This window comes from Pristiophorus japonicus, unplaced genomic scaffold (assembly GCF_044704955.1).
Source record: "Pristiophorus japonicus isolate sPriJap1 unplaced genomic scaffold, sPriJap1.hap1 HAP1_SCAFFOLD_947, whole genome shotgun sequence".
NCBI lineage: Eukaryota > Metazoa > Chordata > Chondrichthyes > Pristiophoridae > Pristiophorus > Pristiophorus japonicus.
Window position 1 is genome coordinate 3,235 of NW_027254876.1, and position 19,958 is coordinate 23,192.

Genomic DNA, 19,958 nt, shown 5'->3' on the forward strand with positions numbered 1-19,958 from the left:
GCTAGAGCTTCACTTTTTGCAATAGTGTAAAATGGGTAATAGCTAAAAATCGGGAAATACACAAAATGGGCTACTGATTTGCTATCATCCATTTTACACCATCATCCAAAGTGAAGATCCACCTCATTCTCAATTACGGCCTTTCCAGGCATTGTGTTTCTGATCAGAATGGTTCACAATACCAGAGCCGTGCTCTCTGTAAGTACACAACCATTCAGGTAGGGCATGTGGTCAGGATTGCATGCAGAAATATAGACTTGCAACACTCCTCCTCATTCTCAGCGAACTGACTCAGCTTTACATGCAGTTCAGCAGGGGGGGGGGTATTAAAAGTGCAACTGATGACAGAGAAAGACCGAAGTTAAGCGAGTATCTTGCACAAGCGCAAAGCTCATTTGGCAACAAATGTATCACAACATCTTACGCAGAAGCTTGACGAGTACGTCAGAGGCAGTCGACAGAGGATTTGGACAGAGCACGACCGATGGCTGAGCCATCGGCAGTAAAATATTTCCAGCAACTGATCGCAGGTTGCACTCGGGTGAAATAAAACCAGAAAATGCCACAGCCTGTGGCAGCTCCTCCAACGGCAAATAACACTGAATGAGTTCGCGAAAAGAACCAGCCAGCCTCCCTCCCCACCGCCAATACCACGAAAGAACAACTCCACTTACTTGATGTGGGCCTGATGTCCAGATCCTTGAACTGATTTGGCGCCCCATCGCTGCTCTTTTTCAGACAAATCATTCTAGTTATCAACAAGAACAGAAAGAAAACATTAATAAAAACACTTTAGCATTAGAAAGAACACAATGACAAGTGTGAAAATGATGTACCAATTATTTCATCAGTGGACACCAATGTTCCCGTTCATTTTTTTGGGGTGCGTGGCCCCTTTAAGAGACTGCATGGCGCATTTAAAATATCATGCATGCGGTTTCTACTATTGCAAATCCGGCAAGATGGCTGCGTGGGAGGTCCAGAAAGTTGCACGGCTTAAAGGGAACACTGGTGGGCACCCAATGTCATGAGTTCAAGGTAGTCAGCACTACAAATATCATTGTGCCATTGCTAACTAAGAGACCAGGCAAGCTACAACAGATGTTACAGAAATAGAAAACCTTGAGATTGGTCAGACTTTTTTTTAAATTTAATGATGCTAATGAAGGGTCATATTATCAACCGTGGCTCAGTGGGTAGCACTCTTGCCTTCGGGTCAGGATAGCTCTTTGTTGGCCGGCGTGGACAAGCTGGGCCGAAATGACCTCCTTCCGTGCTGTAAATTTCTATGATTCTATGAACAGTGACTACATGGGCAGTAAAGTGCTTTGGGACATCCTGGGGTCATGAAAGGCACTAAAGAAATAAAAGCTTTTATAAACATTAAGCTGTCATTCTCTGTCAGATGTTTATTGATCTACACTGCACTTCCAGTAATTCCCGTTTTTAATTACATTTATTAAATTGGTTTGAGTGATACATTGGGAGCATTCAACTGGTTTAGTGTGAACTCAGATTTAAGTGTAGCAGATGGGTTTTTTTTGCTTGGTATGACCGAGCAATTTTCCTTAAGGATAAACACCTCTACCAACAACTATCTGAAAGAGGTCTCTGCAGATAACCGGGAAGCTTGCCCAATATCAGCCACTAAGGTTCTGGCCTACTGATCACAAATATAGTCTGAGCTCAGTCATATGTGTCATTTTCAAATATTAAGATTTGCACAGTGCTTGAAAAAGGATAATATTTTTTTTAATAAATAATTGTCTGGCTGTGTTCCTGAAGCGGAAGAGAAAACAAATCGCTCCTACTAAATAGCTCCTACTAAATAGCTGCTTTCCCATTACTGTGGCAGTGTCAGCCTCAGCTCAGTGGGTAGACTCTTGTCTGAGTCAGAAGGTTGTGGGTTCGAGTCCCACTCCAGTGGGCAAAATCTAGGCCGACACTCCTGTGCAGGACTGAGGGAGTGCTGCACTGTCAGAGGTACCGTCTTTCGGATGAGACGTCAAACCGAGGGCCCTGTCTGCTCTCGGGTGGACGTAAAAGATCCCATGGCATTATTGTGATCGGTACCCAGGAGACACGTGAGTTTGGGGCCCAGAAGAGGTGTGGGCCAGGGGCAGCACGGGCCAGCCTAGACTGCGATATGTGTGCGCACGAAGTCTGCGCAGCAGAGCTGGTCTCCAGTCGTCTTGGTTAATCCTCGTCATTGGACCAAGACCTAGCTCTGTCAAGCCCGTGTGGTTGCTCGTGTGCAACGGCCACCACATGTTAAAAAAAATCCACGCACAGGCATCTTCTACCCTTCAGGATGCAGTTCAGGACCTGGCATATCAGGTCCTTCACTGAAACACCTGCGATCTCATCCTTTTTTGGTGGAAGCAAGTCACCCTCGATACGAGGAACCATGTAAGAAGATGATTTCGAAGCAGAGCAGGGAGATATCCCCGGTGTCTTGGCCAATATTTATCCCTCAGCCAATGTCACTTAAAAATAACAGATTATCTGGTCATTTGTGCTGTTTGTGGGAGCTTGCTGTGCACAAATTGGTTGCCGCATTTCATACATTACAACAGCGACAACACTTCAAAAAGTACTTCATTGGCTGTGAAGTGCTTTGGAACATCCTGAGATCATGAAAGATGTTATATATATTGAGAGTTCATTGTCTTTAAGCTGTAAATGAAAACCATAAGCTTACCACAAAGTCAGGGTCTGTGTCCCAGTCATCGCCATCATCTGATGCTGTCACAGAAATGGTGCGGCCTGCAGCAGCTTTCCACATCTAGAAAAGTAACAGATATCGGTGACCACTTTGGCACCAACTAAGCAAACACTAAAAGGCAGCCACCTATTGCTCAGTACTACGCACATTCCGACTGCAAAGAATTAATTTATCTTCAATAATTAATTTGATCAAGATCACACCACACTAACATCACTGCAACAATTGGGTGATTTGGCCAGTAGATTTCTAACTGTTGTGTGTGGGGGAAGCGCCTGTAAATATTCTCTCACTCTGCAAAACAACAGTCCCAAAGATTCCATCTAAACATTAACACACTCTCAGAGACCCCTGTGCAAAACCCCCACAAACATTCCCTGCAAATATTAAGACACTTTCAGGGACCCTCTAAGTTCATAAAGACAGTCAGGTACCCAAAGGAAAGCAGTGTGATCACTGCAGAAAGTGTAGTTATTAGTGTACAACAAGTAAAGTAGTATGCCGGTAAGTCAAACATAGAAACATAGAAAATAGGTGCAGGAGTAGGCCATTCGGCCGTTCGAGCCTGCACCACCATTCAATAAGATCATGGCTGATCATTCCCTCAGTACCCCTTTCCTGCTTTCTCTCCATACCCCTTGATCCCTTGAGCCACAATGGCCATATCTAACCCCCTCTTATATCCAATGAACTGGCATCAACAACTCTGCGGTAGGGAATTCCACAGGTCAACAACTCGCTGAGTGAAGAAGTTTCTCCTCATCTCAGTCCTAAATGGCTTACCCCTTATCCTAAGATTATGTCCCCTGGTTCTGGAATTTCCCAACATCGGGAACATGCTTCCTGCATCTAACCTTTCCAGTCCCGTCAGAATTTTATATGTTTCTATGAGATCCCCTCTCATCCTTCTAAACTCCAGTGAATACAGGCCTAGTCGATCCAGTCTCTCCTCATATGTCAGTCCTGCCCTCCCGGGAATCAGTCTGGTGAACCTTCGCTACACTCCCTCAATAGCAAGAATGTCCTTCCCCAGATTAGGAGACCAAACCTGAACACAATATTCAAGGTGAGGCCTCACCAAGGCCCTGTACAACTGCAGTAAGACCTCCCTGCTCCTATACTCAAATCTCCTAGCCATACACCGCCTGCTGTACCCGCATGGCAACTTTCAATGACTGATGTACCATGACACCCAGGTCTCGTTGCACTTCCCCTTTTCCTAATCTGCATCCATTCAGATAATATTCTGTATTCGTGTTTTTGCCACCAAAGTGGATAACCTCACATTTATCCACATTATACTGCATCTGCCATGCAATTGCCCACTCATCTAACCTGTCCAAGTCACCCTGCAGCCTCTTAGCATCCTCCTCACAATTCACACCGCCACCCAGCTTAGTGTCATCTGCAAACTTGGAGATATTACACTCAATTCCTTCATAAAAATCATTAATGTATATTGTAAATAGCTGGGGTCCCAGCACTGAGCTCTGCGGCACCCCACTAGTCACCATTATGAAAAGGACCCGTTATCCCGACTCTCTGCTTCCTGTCTGCCAACCAGTTCTCTATCCACGTCAGTACATTATCCCCAATCAGTACATTATCCCCAATACCATGTGCTTTAATTTTGCACACCAATCTCTTGTATGGGACCTTGTCAAAAGCCTTTTGACAGTCCAAATAAACCACATCCACTGGTTCTCCCTTATCCACTCTGCTAGTTACATCCTCAAAAAACTCTAGATTTGTCAAGCATGCTTTCCCCTTCATAAATCCATGCTGACTTGGACCGATCCTGTCACTGCTTTCCAAATGTGCTGCTATTTCATCTTTAATAATTGATTCCAACATTTTCCCCACTACTGATGACAGACTAACCGGTCTATAATTAACTGTTTTCTCTCTCCCTCCTTTTTTAAAAAGCGGTGTTAAATTAGCTACCCTCCAGTCCATAGGAACTGATCCAGAGTCAATAGACTGTTGGAAAATGATCACCAATGCATCCATTATTTCTAGGGCCACTTTCTTAAGTCTCTGGGATGCAGACTATCAGGCCCCGGGGATTTATCGGCCTTCAATCCCATCAATTTCCCTAACACAATTTCCCGCCTAATAAGAATTTCCTTAAGTTCCTCCTTCTCACTAGACCCTCGGTCCCCTAGTATTTCCGGAAGGTTATTTGTGTCTTCCTTCGTGAAGACAGAACCAAAGTATTTGTTCAACTGGTCTGCCATTTCTTTGTTCCACATTATAAATTCACCTGAATCTGACTGCAAAGGACCTACGTTTGTCTTTTTCTCTTTGCGTATCTATAGAAGCTTTTGCAGTCAGTTTTTAAGTTAAGTCAAAGAGAGAAATGTTCCGAAACCTCATGACCTCGGGAGCTACTTAGGGTCTTTATCAGTGTCAGCTGTGGCTCAGTGGGTAGCACTCTCGCTTCGGAGTCAGAAGGCTGTAGGTTTAAGTCCCGCTCCAGGAACTTGAGTCCATTTAAAAAAAAAAATCTAGGCTGACATCTCCAGTGCAGTGCTGAGGGAGTGCTGCACTGTCAGAGATGCCGTCTTTTGAATGAGATGTTAAACCGTCTGCCTGCTCAGGTGGACATAAAAGATCCCAGGACACTATTTCGATGAAGAGCAGGGGAGTTATCCCTGGCGCCCTGGCCAATATTTATCCCTCAATCAACATAACAAAAATAGATTATCTGGTCATTATTACATTACTGTTTGTGGGAGCTTGTGTACGCAAATTGACTGCCACGTTTCCTACATTACAACAGTAACTACACTTCATTGGCTGTAAAGCACTTTGAGACGTCCGGAGGTTGTGAAATCCGCTCTAGAAATGCAAATCTTTCTATCTTTCTTTTTCGTATGGACCCCAGTTGAAAACCCATGATTTGTATTTGACATATATTGCTAACCTACCTGAGAAAAAAAGAATAAACTAGAAATCTGAAGTAAATACAGTATGCTGGAAATACAGAACGGATCTGTAAAGGGAAAAGACAGCACACGTTCGACCCAGTCCAATGAAGGACTGCACCGCAAGATGTCCTGTTATGTCTCTTTACTCACTGACCTACTATGTACGTCCAGCATGTTCTGCTCTGTTTCTGTTTCAGTTTCAGGCAAACTGTTGCCAGGAGTGATGCCTTCAGAAAGTTGTAAATTGGAAAATCCAGGGGGCAGGGGAAACTGGGATCTGAACACCTACCAGTGAGAGTTTCAGGAGCCTGTCTTTTACTGATCTAATATTGGGAAGACCGAAGCCATCGTTTTCTGTCCCCACCACAAACTCCGTTCCCTAGCCACTGACTCCATCCTTCTCCCCCAAATTCTGTCAGAGGCTAAACCATACTGCTCAGAAACTTGGTGTCATATTTGACCCTGAAATGAGCTTTTGACCACATATCCGCAGCATAACTTGAAGTGATCCAAAACTCGGTTGCTCGCGTCCTAACTCTCACCAAGTCCCGTTCACCCATCATCTCGGTGCTCGCTGACCTAGATTAGCTCCCGGTTAAGCAACGCCTCGATTTCAAATCCCTCCATGGCCTCACTCCTCCCAATCTCTAATCTCCTCCAGCCCCACAACCCCACCACCAAAATATCTACACTCCTCTAATTCTGCCCCGATTATAATCACTCAATCATTGGTGGCTGTGCCTTCTGTTGCCTCGGCCTTAAACTCTGGAACCAAAAGGGTCGATACGGATAGTGCATACAATGTAGTGTATATGGACTTTAGTAAAGCTTTTGATAAGGTCCCACATGATAGACTGGTCAAGAAGGTTAAAGCCCATGGGATCCAGGGCAAAGTGGCAAGTTGGATCCAAAATTGGCTTGGAGGTAGGAAGCAAAGGGTAATGGTTGATGGATGTTTTTGTGACTGGAAGGATGTTTCTAGTGGGGTACCGCAGGGCTCAGTACTGGGTCTTTTGCTTTTCGTGGTATATATCAACAATTTAGATTTGAACATAGGGAATCTGATTAAGAAGTTTGCATACGACAATAAAATTGGCTGTGAGGTTGATAATGAAGAAATAAGTCATGGGCTTCAGGAGGATATCAATCTACTGATCAGGTGGGCAGAGCAGTGGCAAATGGAATTTCATTCAGAGAAGTGTGAGATGATGCATTTTGGGAGGGCTAATAAGGAAAGGGTATACACATTAAGCGATAGGCCACTTAATAGTGTAGATGAACAAAGGGACCTTGGAGTGCTGGTCCACAGATCCCTGGAAGTAGGCGGCCAGGTGGATAAGGTGGTTAAGAATGCTTGCCTTTATTGGCCAAGGCACAGAATATAAGAGCAGGGAGGTTATTCTTAAAATTGTATAATACTTTGGTTAGGTCACAGCTAGAGTACTGCGTGCAGTTCTGGTCGCCCTATTATAGGAAGGACATGATTGCACTAGAGAGGGTGCAGAGGAGATTTACCTGCCTGGAATGGAGAATCTTAGAGGACAGATTGGATAGGCTGGGTTTGTTCTCATTAGAACAGGAGGGTGAGAGACCTAATTGAGGTGTACAAAATATTGAGGGGCCTGGATATAGTGGATAGTAAGGGCGTATTTTCATTGGTGGAGGGGTCTATTACGAGGCGGCATAGTTTAAGGTGGGTTGTGGAAGGTTTAGAGTGGATTTGAGGGGGGCTTCTTTACGCAGAGGGTTGTTGGGATCTGGAGCAGAAACCCTCACCACTTTTAAGAGATAGTTGGATGGGCACTTAAAGTGCCATAACCTGCAGGGTTATGGACCTAGAGTTGGTAATTGGGATTAGACTGGATGACCTTTTATTGGGCGGCCCAGTATTAATGCCAAGTACTGCATGGAATCGAATACAGCCAGAGTCATCTCCTGGATGGGTCGGAGAGGAGTTTTCCCAGATTTTTTTTCTCCCTAAATTGGCCTGGGTTTTTAAATCTGGTTTTTGCCTCTCCGGAGATCACATGGCTCTGGTTGGGGTGAAGTGTAGAAAGTTTCAGTATAAGGGGCGTCGCAGTTGTGTGAGGCGGACTGGATGGGCTGGGTGCTCTTTGCCTTTCCGTCATTGTTCATAGCTTTATATGTAACCTTCAGGGCTGCTGACCAAAGACTGTGCGGCTCTTTTTCGGCCGGCATGGACACGATGGACCAAAATGGCCTCCTTCTGCACTGTAAATTTCTATGTTTCTATGAATTCCTTGCCTAAACCTCTCTACCTCTCTTTCCTCCTTCAAGACACTCCTTAAAACTTACCTCTTTGATCAAGCCTTTGGTCACCTGCCCTAATTTCTCATTATGTGGTTCGGTGTCAGTTATTTTGTCTCATAATATTCCTGTGAAGTGCCTTGGGACGTTTCACTACGTCAAAGGCGCTACATAAATACAAGTGTTTGTTGTTGTTGATCATCTCCGCAATCTATCCTGTCAACGCCTCCGTCAATTAGCACGGAAATGGGTTGCTGAAAAGCAGAGCAATCTTCAATGATTTCTAGAGCTCCCCTGATTATATCTCCTGGCACTCTGGTGTAGTCCTGAGCCATAGCACCAGGAAGATTCAGGTCCAATCACTGCCCCATGCTGATTGAGCTGAGCTCATCCTTGGGCAGTGGTCAGGGTGCTACAATTAGACTCCTGGACTAGGAAAAGGAAAAGGGCAGGGGCGGAGGGGGGGGTGGGGGAGGTGGGACAGCCAACTATCCTCAGTTCTAATCACTATCCAGTGGCTCTGTTGCAAAGTGCCTGTGTGCGATCAGGGTCATAAAACCCACCAAACTGACAGATTCTGTCTGGGTTGCCCACAAGAGTGTATAAGATCCTGGATGGTGCCTGGCACCCGGCACCCATGGAATTGTATCCCCAAATCAGTGAATATATCTTCAACCGTGGGTTGGGGTAAATGTAGACAGGGAGAAAAATCAATGGGAGGACAAAATGTGTCCAAAAGACTTGCATTTATATAGCATCTTGCAAAACCTCAGGACGTCCCAAACTGCTTGACAACCGATTAAGTACTTTAAGTGCAGTCACTGTTGTAATGTAGGAAACACAGCAGTCAATTTGCGCACAGCAAGCTCCCACAAACAAAAATAAATGACAAGATAATCTGCTAGATGTCGGTTGAAGGAAACGTGGTGGCCAAGACACCAGGATAACTCCCCTGCTCTTCTTCAAATAGTGGCATGGAATCTTTTACGCCCACCCGAGAGAGCAGACGGGGCCTCAGTTTAACGCCTCAGGCAGTGCAGCACTCCCTCAGATTTCTTGACACTGGAGTGCCAGCCTGGATTAGGTGCTTAAGTCTCTGAAGTGGGGCTTGAACATACAACCTTCTGAGTCAGAAGACAAGAGTGCTACCCACTGAGCCATGTGTAATGAATCAGAAATCCATGTCTTAATTATCGTCACTGGTCCAAAATTGCCGGTTAAATGTTTCAATGTAACGTTATCTTCACGGGATGGTGCTAGTTTAAAGGGGAAGTTTAATATTTATTGGTAGCAGCCATTAATCACAATGATTACCTTCAATCACCAGATCCAATGTCACACTGCTGTCTGAAATTACAGGCACATCTTGGAGTATTCGATTTCAAATATTGTTCTTTCCTTTCACCAAGGGGATGGCAGCTCATAACAAAGGAACTTACCAGCAAAAGCATTTCTACGAGATCCCCAATTTAAAAATAAACGCATTGCGTCACTTCCCTACTTATTTTAGCCAGAAGTGAAATGGCTAGCTTCTGGGGAAGAACATGTCTGCCAGTCGTCATCCGAATCTAGAAATGGCCGGCCTCAGGAACAGGTGAGCATTCAGTGTAAAATGTGTCGTTCGCTCCCACAATGAAGAAGAAACGATGGAAAATACTAACTGGCAGGTACTTCAGTGTAGGCGTCAGCCATGGCTCAGTGGCAGCACCGAGGTCATGGGTTCAAGTCCCACTCGAGACTCGTGCACATAACCCAAGCGGACATTCCCAGTGCGGTACTGAGGGAATGCTGCACTGTCCCAGACGTCATCTTTCAGATGAGACGTTAAATATAAGTCACGTCTTCCCTCTCAGGAGGGCGTAAAAGATCCCACTGCACTATTCGAGGATGATAACCAGAGGGCACAGATTTAAGGTGATTAGCGAAAGATCCAGAGGCAACATGAGGTAAAACCCTTTTCACGCAACAAGTGGTTAGAATTTGTACTGTACTGCCTGATAGGGTGGTGGATACAGATTCAATAGTAAGCTTTGAAAGGAGAAAAAATTGCAGGGATGTGGGCATAGAGCGGGGGAGTGGGACTAACTGGGTTACTCTCCGAAAGAGCCGGTGCAGATTATATGGGCCGAATGGCCTCCTTCTTTGATTCTAAGAGCAGGGTATTTCTCCTGGTGTCCTCACCAACATTTGACCCTCAAGCAACATCGTTAAAAACAGAGGATCTGGTCATTTATTCCATTGTTGTTTGTGGGAAACTTGCTGTGTGCAAAGGTCGGGGAAGGTGCTATATAAAAGTAACTTCTATTAATGCTACTGGCTGGAGATTCATTTGAGGCTAACCAGTAAAATACAGTGCAGTAAATTCTGAATAAAACATTGTTTATTAACACAGCTGCTGTTTACAGTGAACAGCAAAAATAAGGCTGAAGAATTACCTTAAGCATCAAACAATTTTATACTGTACTCCCACAGATGCCATTTGGTTCAGAACTCATGTTGAATGAGACCTTCTTCCCTTGTTTATCAGGAGTTTATCATTTTGTTTTGCAAACATTATCTGGAGATCATCACAAGTGTAAAGAAGAAATTAATCAGAACGCCAGCCCATCTAATCATAATAAAAAGACTAACTATTTTCAACGAGACTAGCTGGGTTTTCACTCACTGAAAGTTTTTAGATTAGAATTAGGAGCAGGAGTAGGCCATTCGGCCCCTCGAGCCTGCTCCACCATTCAATGAGATCATGGCTGATCTTCAACCTCAACTCCACTTTCAATAACAACTTGTATTTATATAGCACCTTTAACGTAGTGAAAAGTCCCAAGGTACTTTACAGGAGTGTTACAAGACAAAACTATCCCCATATTCTGCAATTCCCTTAGAGTCCAAAAATCTAGCGATCTCAGCCTTGAATATAGTCAACAACTGAGCATCCACAGCCCTCTCGGGTAGAGAATTCCAAAGATTCACAACTCTGAGAAATTTCTCCTTATCTCAGTACTTCATTGGCTGTAAAGTGCTGGTAGTCATGAAAGGAGCTATATAAATGCAAGTCTTTCTTTCAGTCCTAACTGGCCGGCCCCTTATTTGGAGATGTAGATGGGGTTTGCAATCGGATTTAAATTAGGAAAAATAAATCACTACTGGCAACAATCTGATCTTGGCAGTGCCAACTATGTGAACCAGTGCTCTTAAAGTCACAACACATAGTCCACAAAACTATGTCCAGAAGTAGCTCCACTGGGGGTTAACTTTTCCCTCTTTCTCTGGGAATATTACCTTTCAAAAAAGGCCATTCTGTCCAAAATAGAGAAAATCCCACTTTTTTAAAAAAGCAACTTTATAGTAAGACCAAGCAAAAAGTAAGAGCAAAATAAAACAGAGTTGGTCGTTGTGGCTGCGATTCCGCAGAGACCCAGACGGACGAAGCCAGAAGCAGCCCCACCCCGTCTCCCTTGCGATCAGTTCCTGGGAACCAACCCCTCAAACCCCCCTCTCCTCCTCCACCACCCCGCCCATGTCTCAGCAAGAGGGGAAACCTTTGCAATGGAATAGGGGGCGGCTCCGCAGCAGCTCGCCCACAATCAGCGCAAGACAAAGCACTCCTCAGTCAGGGATTTGGGGTGAAAGGCACGTCTCCCTCTATATAATATATATATATATAATATGTGTGTGTGTATATAAATACATCCTCGCAAATGCATTTAATGCAATAAGGCTACAATCAGAATCTGGCTCACACTCCTTCCCCTCAGTTTCTTTCGGATTAAAATAAATTTTAAAAAAAGAGTAAAAATGTACATTTCAATCCCCATTGCAACTTCCCGGAGTCAAGGAATGCAGCAATCCCACAAACAGAAACACTCTGACAGAGAGGAGAGTAAATGGAGATCTGCCCTCCCTTCCCTCTAAACTACAGACTATATTTATATATGTATATATAATATCCAATCACTCACCTTGCACCTAAAGTTGCGCTGGTTTCCGCTCTCTCTCTCTCTCAGTTCCCAATCTCTCGCTCTCTTTTTTTGCTGAATCCTTGGGCTGCAGTTTCCGTCTCTGGTTCACACACACTTCCTGCACCGATCACATGCTGAAATCAGCTGTTCTATCCCAAGCTCCTTGTTCAGATCCCGCAGGCTCCAAAACCCAACATTGCATGCATGGCGTTTTCAAACACCCGCCGCTTCTTTAAAAAAAAGAGTTGAATTCAGGAGCACCCTTTTAAAAAAAAATTGCACACAGAGTTTAACAACACGATTTTTTCGATTTGTCCTATTTCAATATCTGGCACACAATTTAAAAGGTTCTTCCATTTTTCCTGGTCTGTTTTCAAACCATTGGTTTCTTTTTTTTGCTCGTACAGTTTAATGCTGCTTTGTAGCACGCCGAAGCAATGCAGCGTGCGATTATCAGTAATCTATAAATAGACCCATCGTACTTGCACTAGTAGCCCCTAGAGTACAAAACTAATGAATGAAGAGAGGGGGGAATAAAGGAAGCACATGTTCCAGAAATTAATTTCAGGGTTGCCTGAGGCTGCAGACTGCGCTGATAGCCTGAGTATGTTCAATGCAGAGTGTGATTCACAACCAACAGCCATTGTTGCCTGGCTGGAATCATACTCTGATTGCAACAACAATTACTTGTATTTATTTAGCGCTTTTTACGTGGTGAAACATCCAAAGGCACTTAACAGGAGTGTTATACGACAAAAATTTGACACCGAGCCACATAAGGACACATTAGGACAGGTGAAGAGGTAAGTTTTAAGGAGCATCTTAAAAGAGGAAAGAGAGGCAGAGAGTTTAATGGAGGGAGTTCCAGAGCTTGGGGCCTCGGTAGCTGAAGGCATGGTCACCAATGGTTGAGCGATTATAATCAGGGATGCTCAACAGGGCAGAATTAGAGGAGCGCAGATATCTGGGGTGGGATTTGTGGGGTTGGAGGAGATTACAGAGATAGGGAGGGGCGTGACCATGTAGGGATTTGTAAACAAGGATGGGCGAATTTTGAAATCGCGGTGTTGCTTAACCGGGAGCCAATGTAAGTCAGCGAGCACAGGGATGATGGGTGAGTGGGACTTGGTGCGAGTTAGGACACGGGCAGCTGAGTTTTGGATCACCTCTAGTTTACGTAGCGTAGAATGTGGAAGCCAGCCAGGAGTGCGTTGGAATAGTCAAGTCTAGAGGCATGGATGAGGGATTTAGTTAGACATGTGCACAGAACTCTGCTCCCACCAGTATATTTTTTAATGTTTTGAAAATACGTTTAGGAGTGTCAGCTTTCTCAAAATGTTTAAAAGGGCTGTGCTTAAGGTTTAAAGTGCCTGAGAGACAAACAATAGTTTGCTCCAAGCTTTCGTAAATCTTATACTAAAGTTAAAAGCTAAATCCCATAAAATATATAAAGAACATGGTGTTGAAATCTCAATAGATGATGTCAATAAAAATGTGTCAGAGAAATCTTTCCCCATCCTCTTCTAACACGTACAAATGCTTGGATTGATACAGAACATATAATGTAAAGGAGGTCCCAGGATGCTTCATATAATGGAAACAGGCACTGAGCCAGAAAGGGAGAGATTGGGAGGACTGACAGAAAGCTGGATTTTGTACATGTTATGTATCTTACATGGCCATATCAAGGTGTGCCACCAGAGGGCACAGCAGCGGGAGACTTGTAGGTGACCTGTACAGGTGTCCCTGACCTATTATAAAAGGCAGGCCACCAGGTGTGATCCTCACTCTGTAGTTAACTAATAAAGGACAAAGGTCACTACAGTTCAAGTACAACACACTGCCTCGTGGAATCATTGTTAGAGCATCTAAGAACACAATAGTACAGATAATGGAGGGGAAGGAAGTGAAGAGCTGGATTGCAATGGTAGTTGATGACCTTTTGGACTATATAACACAGTCGAGCCCCAGGAGGGCAGAGAAAACGCTTCAAGGACACCTCAAAGTCTCCTTGAAAAAATATAACATCCCCACCGACTCTTCGGAATCCCTGGCCCAAGACCGCTCAAAGTGGAGGAGAAGCATCCGAGAAGATGCTGAACACTTTGAGTCTCTTCGCCAGGACCATGCGGAAGCCAAGTACAAACAGCGGAAGGAGCGCGCGACACCCCAAGCACCCCACCCACCCGTCCATCCAACCACCACCTGCCCCACCTGTGACAGAGACTGTAGATCCCGCATTGGGCTCATCAGTCACCTGAAACTCATTTTAGTGTGGAAGCAAGTCATCCTCGACCCCAGGGGACTGCCTAAGAAGAAGAAGGACAGGTGAGACATATGCTCTAATAAACACACAAAATGCTGGAAATACTCAGCAGGTCAGGCAGTATCTGGGGAGCGAGAAACAGAGTTAACATTTCAGGTCAGTGACCTTTTGTCAGAACTGGAAAAAGTTAGAGATGTAACAGGTTTTAAGTGCAGGGGCCAGGAAAGGGGGGAGGGGAGGAAAAAACAAAAGGGGAGGTCTGGTGGAAGGCAGGAGAGATCAAATGACAAAAGGAATGATGATGCAAGGCAAAAGGAGATGGTAATGGAACAAGTTTAGAAACAAAAGATGGGTCTAGAAGAGGTGTAAATGGGAATGGCAGAGCTATCAACAGCTGCTGTACAAAAATTGGGGTCAGAGGTTGATGAACTCGATATTGAACGCAGACGAGTGTAAAATGCCTAATCGAAAGATGAGGTGCTGTTTCTCGAGCTTACATTGAGCTTCTTTGGAACGGTTGAGAAGGGCGAGGGCAGAGAGGTCAGAGTGGGAGTGGAGCGGGGAATTAAGACATATTCTATACTTGCCTATCAAACCAGCTTATAAAAGCAGGGAAGTCTTGCTACAGTTGTACAGGGTATTGGTGAGGCCACACCTGGAATACTGCGTCCAGTTTTGGTTTCCATATTTACAAAAAGATTTACTTGCTTTGCAGGCAGTTCAGAGAAGGTTCACTAGGTTGATTCCAGAGATGAGGGGGTTGACTTATGAGGAAAGGTTGAATAGGTTGGGCCTCTACTCATTGGAGTTCAGAAGAATGAGAGGTGATCTTTGTCATGTATGTATGCTTGGGTCTACTAGCCACCAGGTGGCGCCACTGTCGGAGTTCATTGGCTGTGCGCACGTGTGTGTGGCCCAGGTATAAAAGGCCAGCCATCTTGTAATGTATTCACATTGGGCCCTAATTAAGTAGAGCCAGGTTTGTACCTGTTCGGAGTTTAAAGTGTTCAGTCTATTGAGTTATTGCACATTTGGCGACGAAGTAACGAGAAAATGAGCACAATTGGAATTCTGGAGCGATTCGTGGAGGGAGAAGATTGGGCAGACTTTGTATCCCGCTTGAACCAGTACTTCGTGGCCAACAAAATGGAGAAAGAGGAAGACAGTTTGGCGTTGGGCGGTCCTCCTCACGATTTGCGGTCTGAAAATCTATGGACTCATAAAGAATCTCCTCTCACCCTTAAGTCCAATGAACAAGGACTATGAAACACTGTGTGCTCTGTTACGTGACCATCTCAAACCAGATAAAGGCATCATCATCTCAAGATATCGATTCTATACGTATGTTCGTTCTGAGGGCCAGGATATATCGGAATTCGTTGCCTACCTAGGATGTCTAGCTGGACCGTGCAAGTTCGAAACTGCGTTGGAAGACATGCTGCGGAACTTATTTGCAATCGGCATCAACCACGAGGTGATCCTGTGTAAGCTACTGGCGGCGGAGAACGAGGGCATCATGATTGCCCAATCATGCATGACGACGGACAAAAGCTTAAAGCAGATGTCATTGAAAAATAGGAACTCTGCAAGTACTGTAACCAAGATCGTATCATCATTTGGTAGAGCTGCATATGTCAGGGCCTACCTGACTGCGTATGTGAAACCTGTGGCTGCTCAAAGTCTGCCAACAGGAATGAATCCGATATCACCGTGTTGGCATTGTGGGGGAAATCGTCGGCGTAATCAGTGTCGGTTTAAACAGTGTATTTGTAAAGGCTGTTCGAGAGTGGGGCATCTCCAACGCCTGTGTCCGGAACTGAGCAAGCGTGCTGCGACATACCATATGGAGGATGATGACCAGTCTAGCGTGAATCCGGGTATGGCCAGAATTGGCCAGAAAAAGCAGCAAACCTGAGGACTGCGAGAATTTTGTAATACAGCAGAGAAGAACAAAGGGTTTAATTAGGAGGGGGAAAATAGAATATGAGAGGAAGCTTGCTGGGAACATAAAAACTGACTGCAAAAGCTTCTATAGATATGTGAAGAGAAAAAGATTAGTGAAAACAAATGTAGGACCCTTGCAGTCAGATTCAGGTAAATTTATAATGGAGAACAAAGAAATGGCAGACCAGTTAATCAAATACTTTGGTTGTGTCTTCACGAAGGAAGTAGCCCGAGAAATAGTGGATGCATTGGTGATCATTTTCCAACAGTCTATCGACTCTGGATCGGTTCCTATGGACTGGAGGGTAGCTAATGTAACACCACTTTTTAAAAGAAGAGGGAGAGAGAAAATGGGGAATTATAGACTGTTTAGTCTGACATATGTGGTGGGGAAAATGTTGGAATCAATTATTAAAGATGAAATAGCAGCACATTTGGAAAGCAGTGACAGGATTGGTACAAGTCAGCATGGATTTATGAAAGGGAAATCCTGCTAGACAAATCTTCTAGAATTTTTTGAGGATGTAACTGGTAGAGTGGACAAGGGAGAACCAGTGAATGTGGTGTATTTGGACTTTCAAAAGGCTTTTGACAAAGTCCCACACAAGAGATTGGTGGGCAAAATTAAAGCACATGGTATTCGGGGTAAAGTACTGACGTGGATAGAGAACTGGTTGGCAGACAGGAAGCAGAGAGTCAGGATAAACGGGTCCTTTTCAGAATGGCAGGCAGTGACTAGTGGGATGCCGCAAGGCTCAGTGCTGGGACCCCAGCTCTTTACAATATACATTAATGATTTGGATGAGGGAATTGAGTATAATATCTCCAAGTTTGCAGATAACACTAAGCTAGGTGGCATTGTGAGCTGTGAGGAGGATGCTAAGAGGCTGCAGGGTGACTTGGACAGGTTAGGTGAGTGGGCAAACACGTGGCAGATGCAGTATAATGTGGATAAATGTGAGGTTATCCACTTTGGTGGCAAAAACACGAAGGCAGAATATTATCTGAATGGTGGCAGATTAGGAAAAGGGGAGGTGCAACGAGACTTGGGTGTCATGATAGATCAGTCATTGAAAGTTGGCATGCAGGTACAGCAGGCGGTAAAGAAGGCAAATGGTATGTTGGCCTTCATAGCTAGGGGATTTGAGTATAGGAGCAGGGAGGTCTTACTGCAGTTGTACAGGGCCTTAGTGAGGCCTCACCTGGAATATTGTGTTCAGTTTTGGTCGCCTAATCTGAGGAAGGACGTTCTTGCTTAACCCAGCGGTGTGGACGCCATTTTGTAAATCAGAGGACTTTTCATATAAAAGGCTGCTTCAAGTTCTGGGGAGTTTTGATTAAATCTGTGAGTTATTTTAAGGTGAATATAAAATCTGAAGAAAGATCTTATCATATTATGGACGAATTAAATTTATTTTGAGTTTTAGTGAGAAAATTTATTGTTTGTGAAGAATAGATATAATAGTAATTGTAATGGGGCCTGTAATTTCTCAGCCTGTATTGATGACAACTCACATGCTGCAGACTAGAGATGGGAGAAGGTACATTGAAGAGCATTATGTGCCCAATCAAAGAGTTGGCAGACTGAGGAGGAGGAGAACTTGACCCTGACGAACTTACAGGGAGAAGCGGTCTCACCTGAACTTATCCGAGAACACGTGCCTTAGGACACTGCGCTTCCGAAAGGAGGTCATCGTGAGATATGCCAGCTCATTAGGGGAGATCTGCAGCCGATCAGGACCGCACTGTCCGTTGAGGTCAAGGTAACTGCGGCACTTTCCTTCTATGCATCGGGCTCCTTTCAGGCCTCAGCTGGCAACATTTGCGCTATCTCTCAGCATGCCACGCATTGCTGCATTCGACACGTGACTGAAGCCATTTACGCTCGGAGGATGGACTTTATAAGCTTCCCTATGATCAGGGAGGCACAGGGTGAGAGGGCTCTAGGTTTCTCGAGAATAGCAAACTTCCCCAAGGTACAGTATGCATGCACATAGCCATGCAAGCACCTTTTCAGGATGCAGAGGTTTTTCGGAACCGAAAAGGATTCCATTCCATGAATGCGCAAATCGTTGTCGACCACAAGCAAATAATCATGGCAGTAAATGCAAAATTTCCAGGCAGCATCCATGATTGGCACATCTTGCATGAGAGCACTGTATCTGACCTGTTTAAGAGTCAACCACAAGGTCAATGCTGGATGCTTGGTGACAAAGGATATGGCCTCGTCACCTGGCTGATGACACCCCCCGCATAAGCCCCAGGCAGAGAAGCTGAGAAGCGATACAATGAAAGCCAGATAGCCACACGCAATATCGTCGATAAGACAATTGGAGTGCTTAAGCAGTGCTTCAGATGTCTGGAGCACTCAAGAGGTGAATTACAATACCAGCCTGAGCAGGTCGCTCAATTCATTGTGGTGTGCTCTGTAAAGCCCTGTCTCCTCAGTACAGATTCACACAAGGCATGTAGTGAAGTCAAGGTCACTCTGGAACTGCACCTTTATTTCACAGCTCTGGAATGCTGCACTTGCCTGAAACCTGTCCTTATAAACCTCTCTCTTGCAAGTGCACCTGTGGTGGTAAGGTATGCTGGTGGTTACAGGTCATATCGTATTACAGTCATGTATAGCATGTTAGGATACAATTATATATAATAATGTAAGATACATGACATCACCCTCCCCCAAAGTCTTATTGTCTTTATAGGTTCAGTCTCTCAGGTGGTCGACGCTCTCGCGTGGAGCGTCTGAGTTGTGGTTCAGTTGTTTGCCTTGGTGTCTATTTTTCTTTGGGTGTGGTTGCTGGTATCTCGCCTGGGCTGTCTGTTTCGATTGGTGTGATTGTTGTTGACTTGCCTGGGCTGTCTGTTGGGATTGCCCTTTCCTCAGGTTGTTCCCTCTGTCTGTCCACCAGGTGTGGTGCGAGTTCCACATTGTAGTCTGCCTCTGGTTCCGCAATGTTGTTGGTAAATCTGCTTTTGACTTGGTCTACATGCCTCCGGCAGGTTTTGCCATTGTCCATTTGTACTACCAGTAGCCTGTTTCCTTCCTTGCCTGTTACTGTCCCTGCAAGCCATTTGGGACCCCTGCCATAGTTTAGTACAAACACTTTGTCCCCTATCTCATTCCATCTCCCCCTCGAATTTCTGTCATGCTACTCAGTCAGCTTACGGCGCTTTGCCTCAACGATTTCGTGCATGTCTGGGAGGATTAATGAGAGCCTTGTTTTTAAAGTCCTTTTCATCAACAGTTGCGTGGGGGGGGATCCCAGTCAGTGTGTGAGAACGAGATCTGTATGCCAGTAGCAGTCGCAACAGGCGACCCTGCAGCGTGGGACCTTGGATTTTAAGCATGCCTTGTTTAATGATTTGCACTGCTCTGTCCTACCTGGCCGTTGGAGGCCAGCTTGAACGGTGCCGTCTTGACATGATTTATGCCGTGGTCAATTATAAAGTCTTGGAATTCTGCTCTGGTGAAGCACGGGCCATTGTCACTGACCGATTCCGTGCGTTGCAAACATGGTTGCGAGGCTCTCCACAGTGGTGGAGGTTGTGCTCGAGTTTAAAATGGTGCATTCGATCCACTTTGAAAATGCATCTACAACTACGAGGAACATTTTGCCCATGAATGGGCCCGCATAGTCTACGTGCACCCGCAACCACGGTTTGGTAGGCCAGGGCCAGGGGCTCAGTGGAGCCTCCCTGGGGGCATTGCTGAGTTGGGCACAAATGGTGTACCTTCGGACGCAGAGCTCCAAGTCCGCGTCAATACCAGGCCACCAGACGTGGGATCTGGCTATGGCCTTCATGAGAACGATCCCCGGGTGCTCGCAGTGGAGCTCCCGGACAAATGCCTCTCTGCCTCG

The 19,958-nt window shown here is 45.1% G+C and overlaps 1 long non-coding RNA gene across 1 annotated transcript; it reads right to left on the bottom strand.

The window, feature by feature from the left end:
* Positions 1-671: 671 nt before the first annotated feature.
* On the bottom strand, positions 672-12,275 carry LOC139258368 (uncharacterized). The gene is made up of 3 exons (XR_011592369.1): positions 11,883-12,275; positions 2,702-2,785; positions 672-748 (listed from the first exon to the last, which is right to left on the bottom strand). It is a non-coding gene; the product is annotated as an uncharacterized lncRNA (long non-coding RNA).
* Between the last annotated feature and the right edge of the window lie 7,683 nt (positions 12,276-19,958).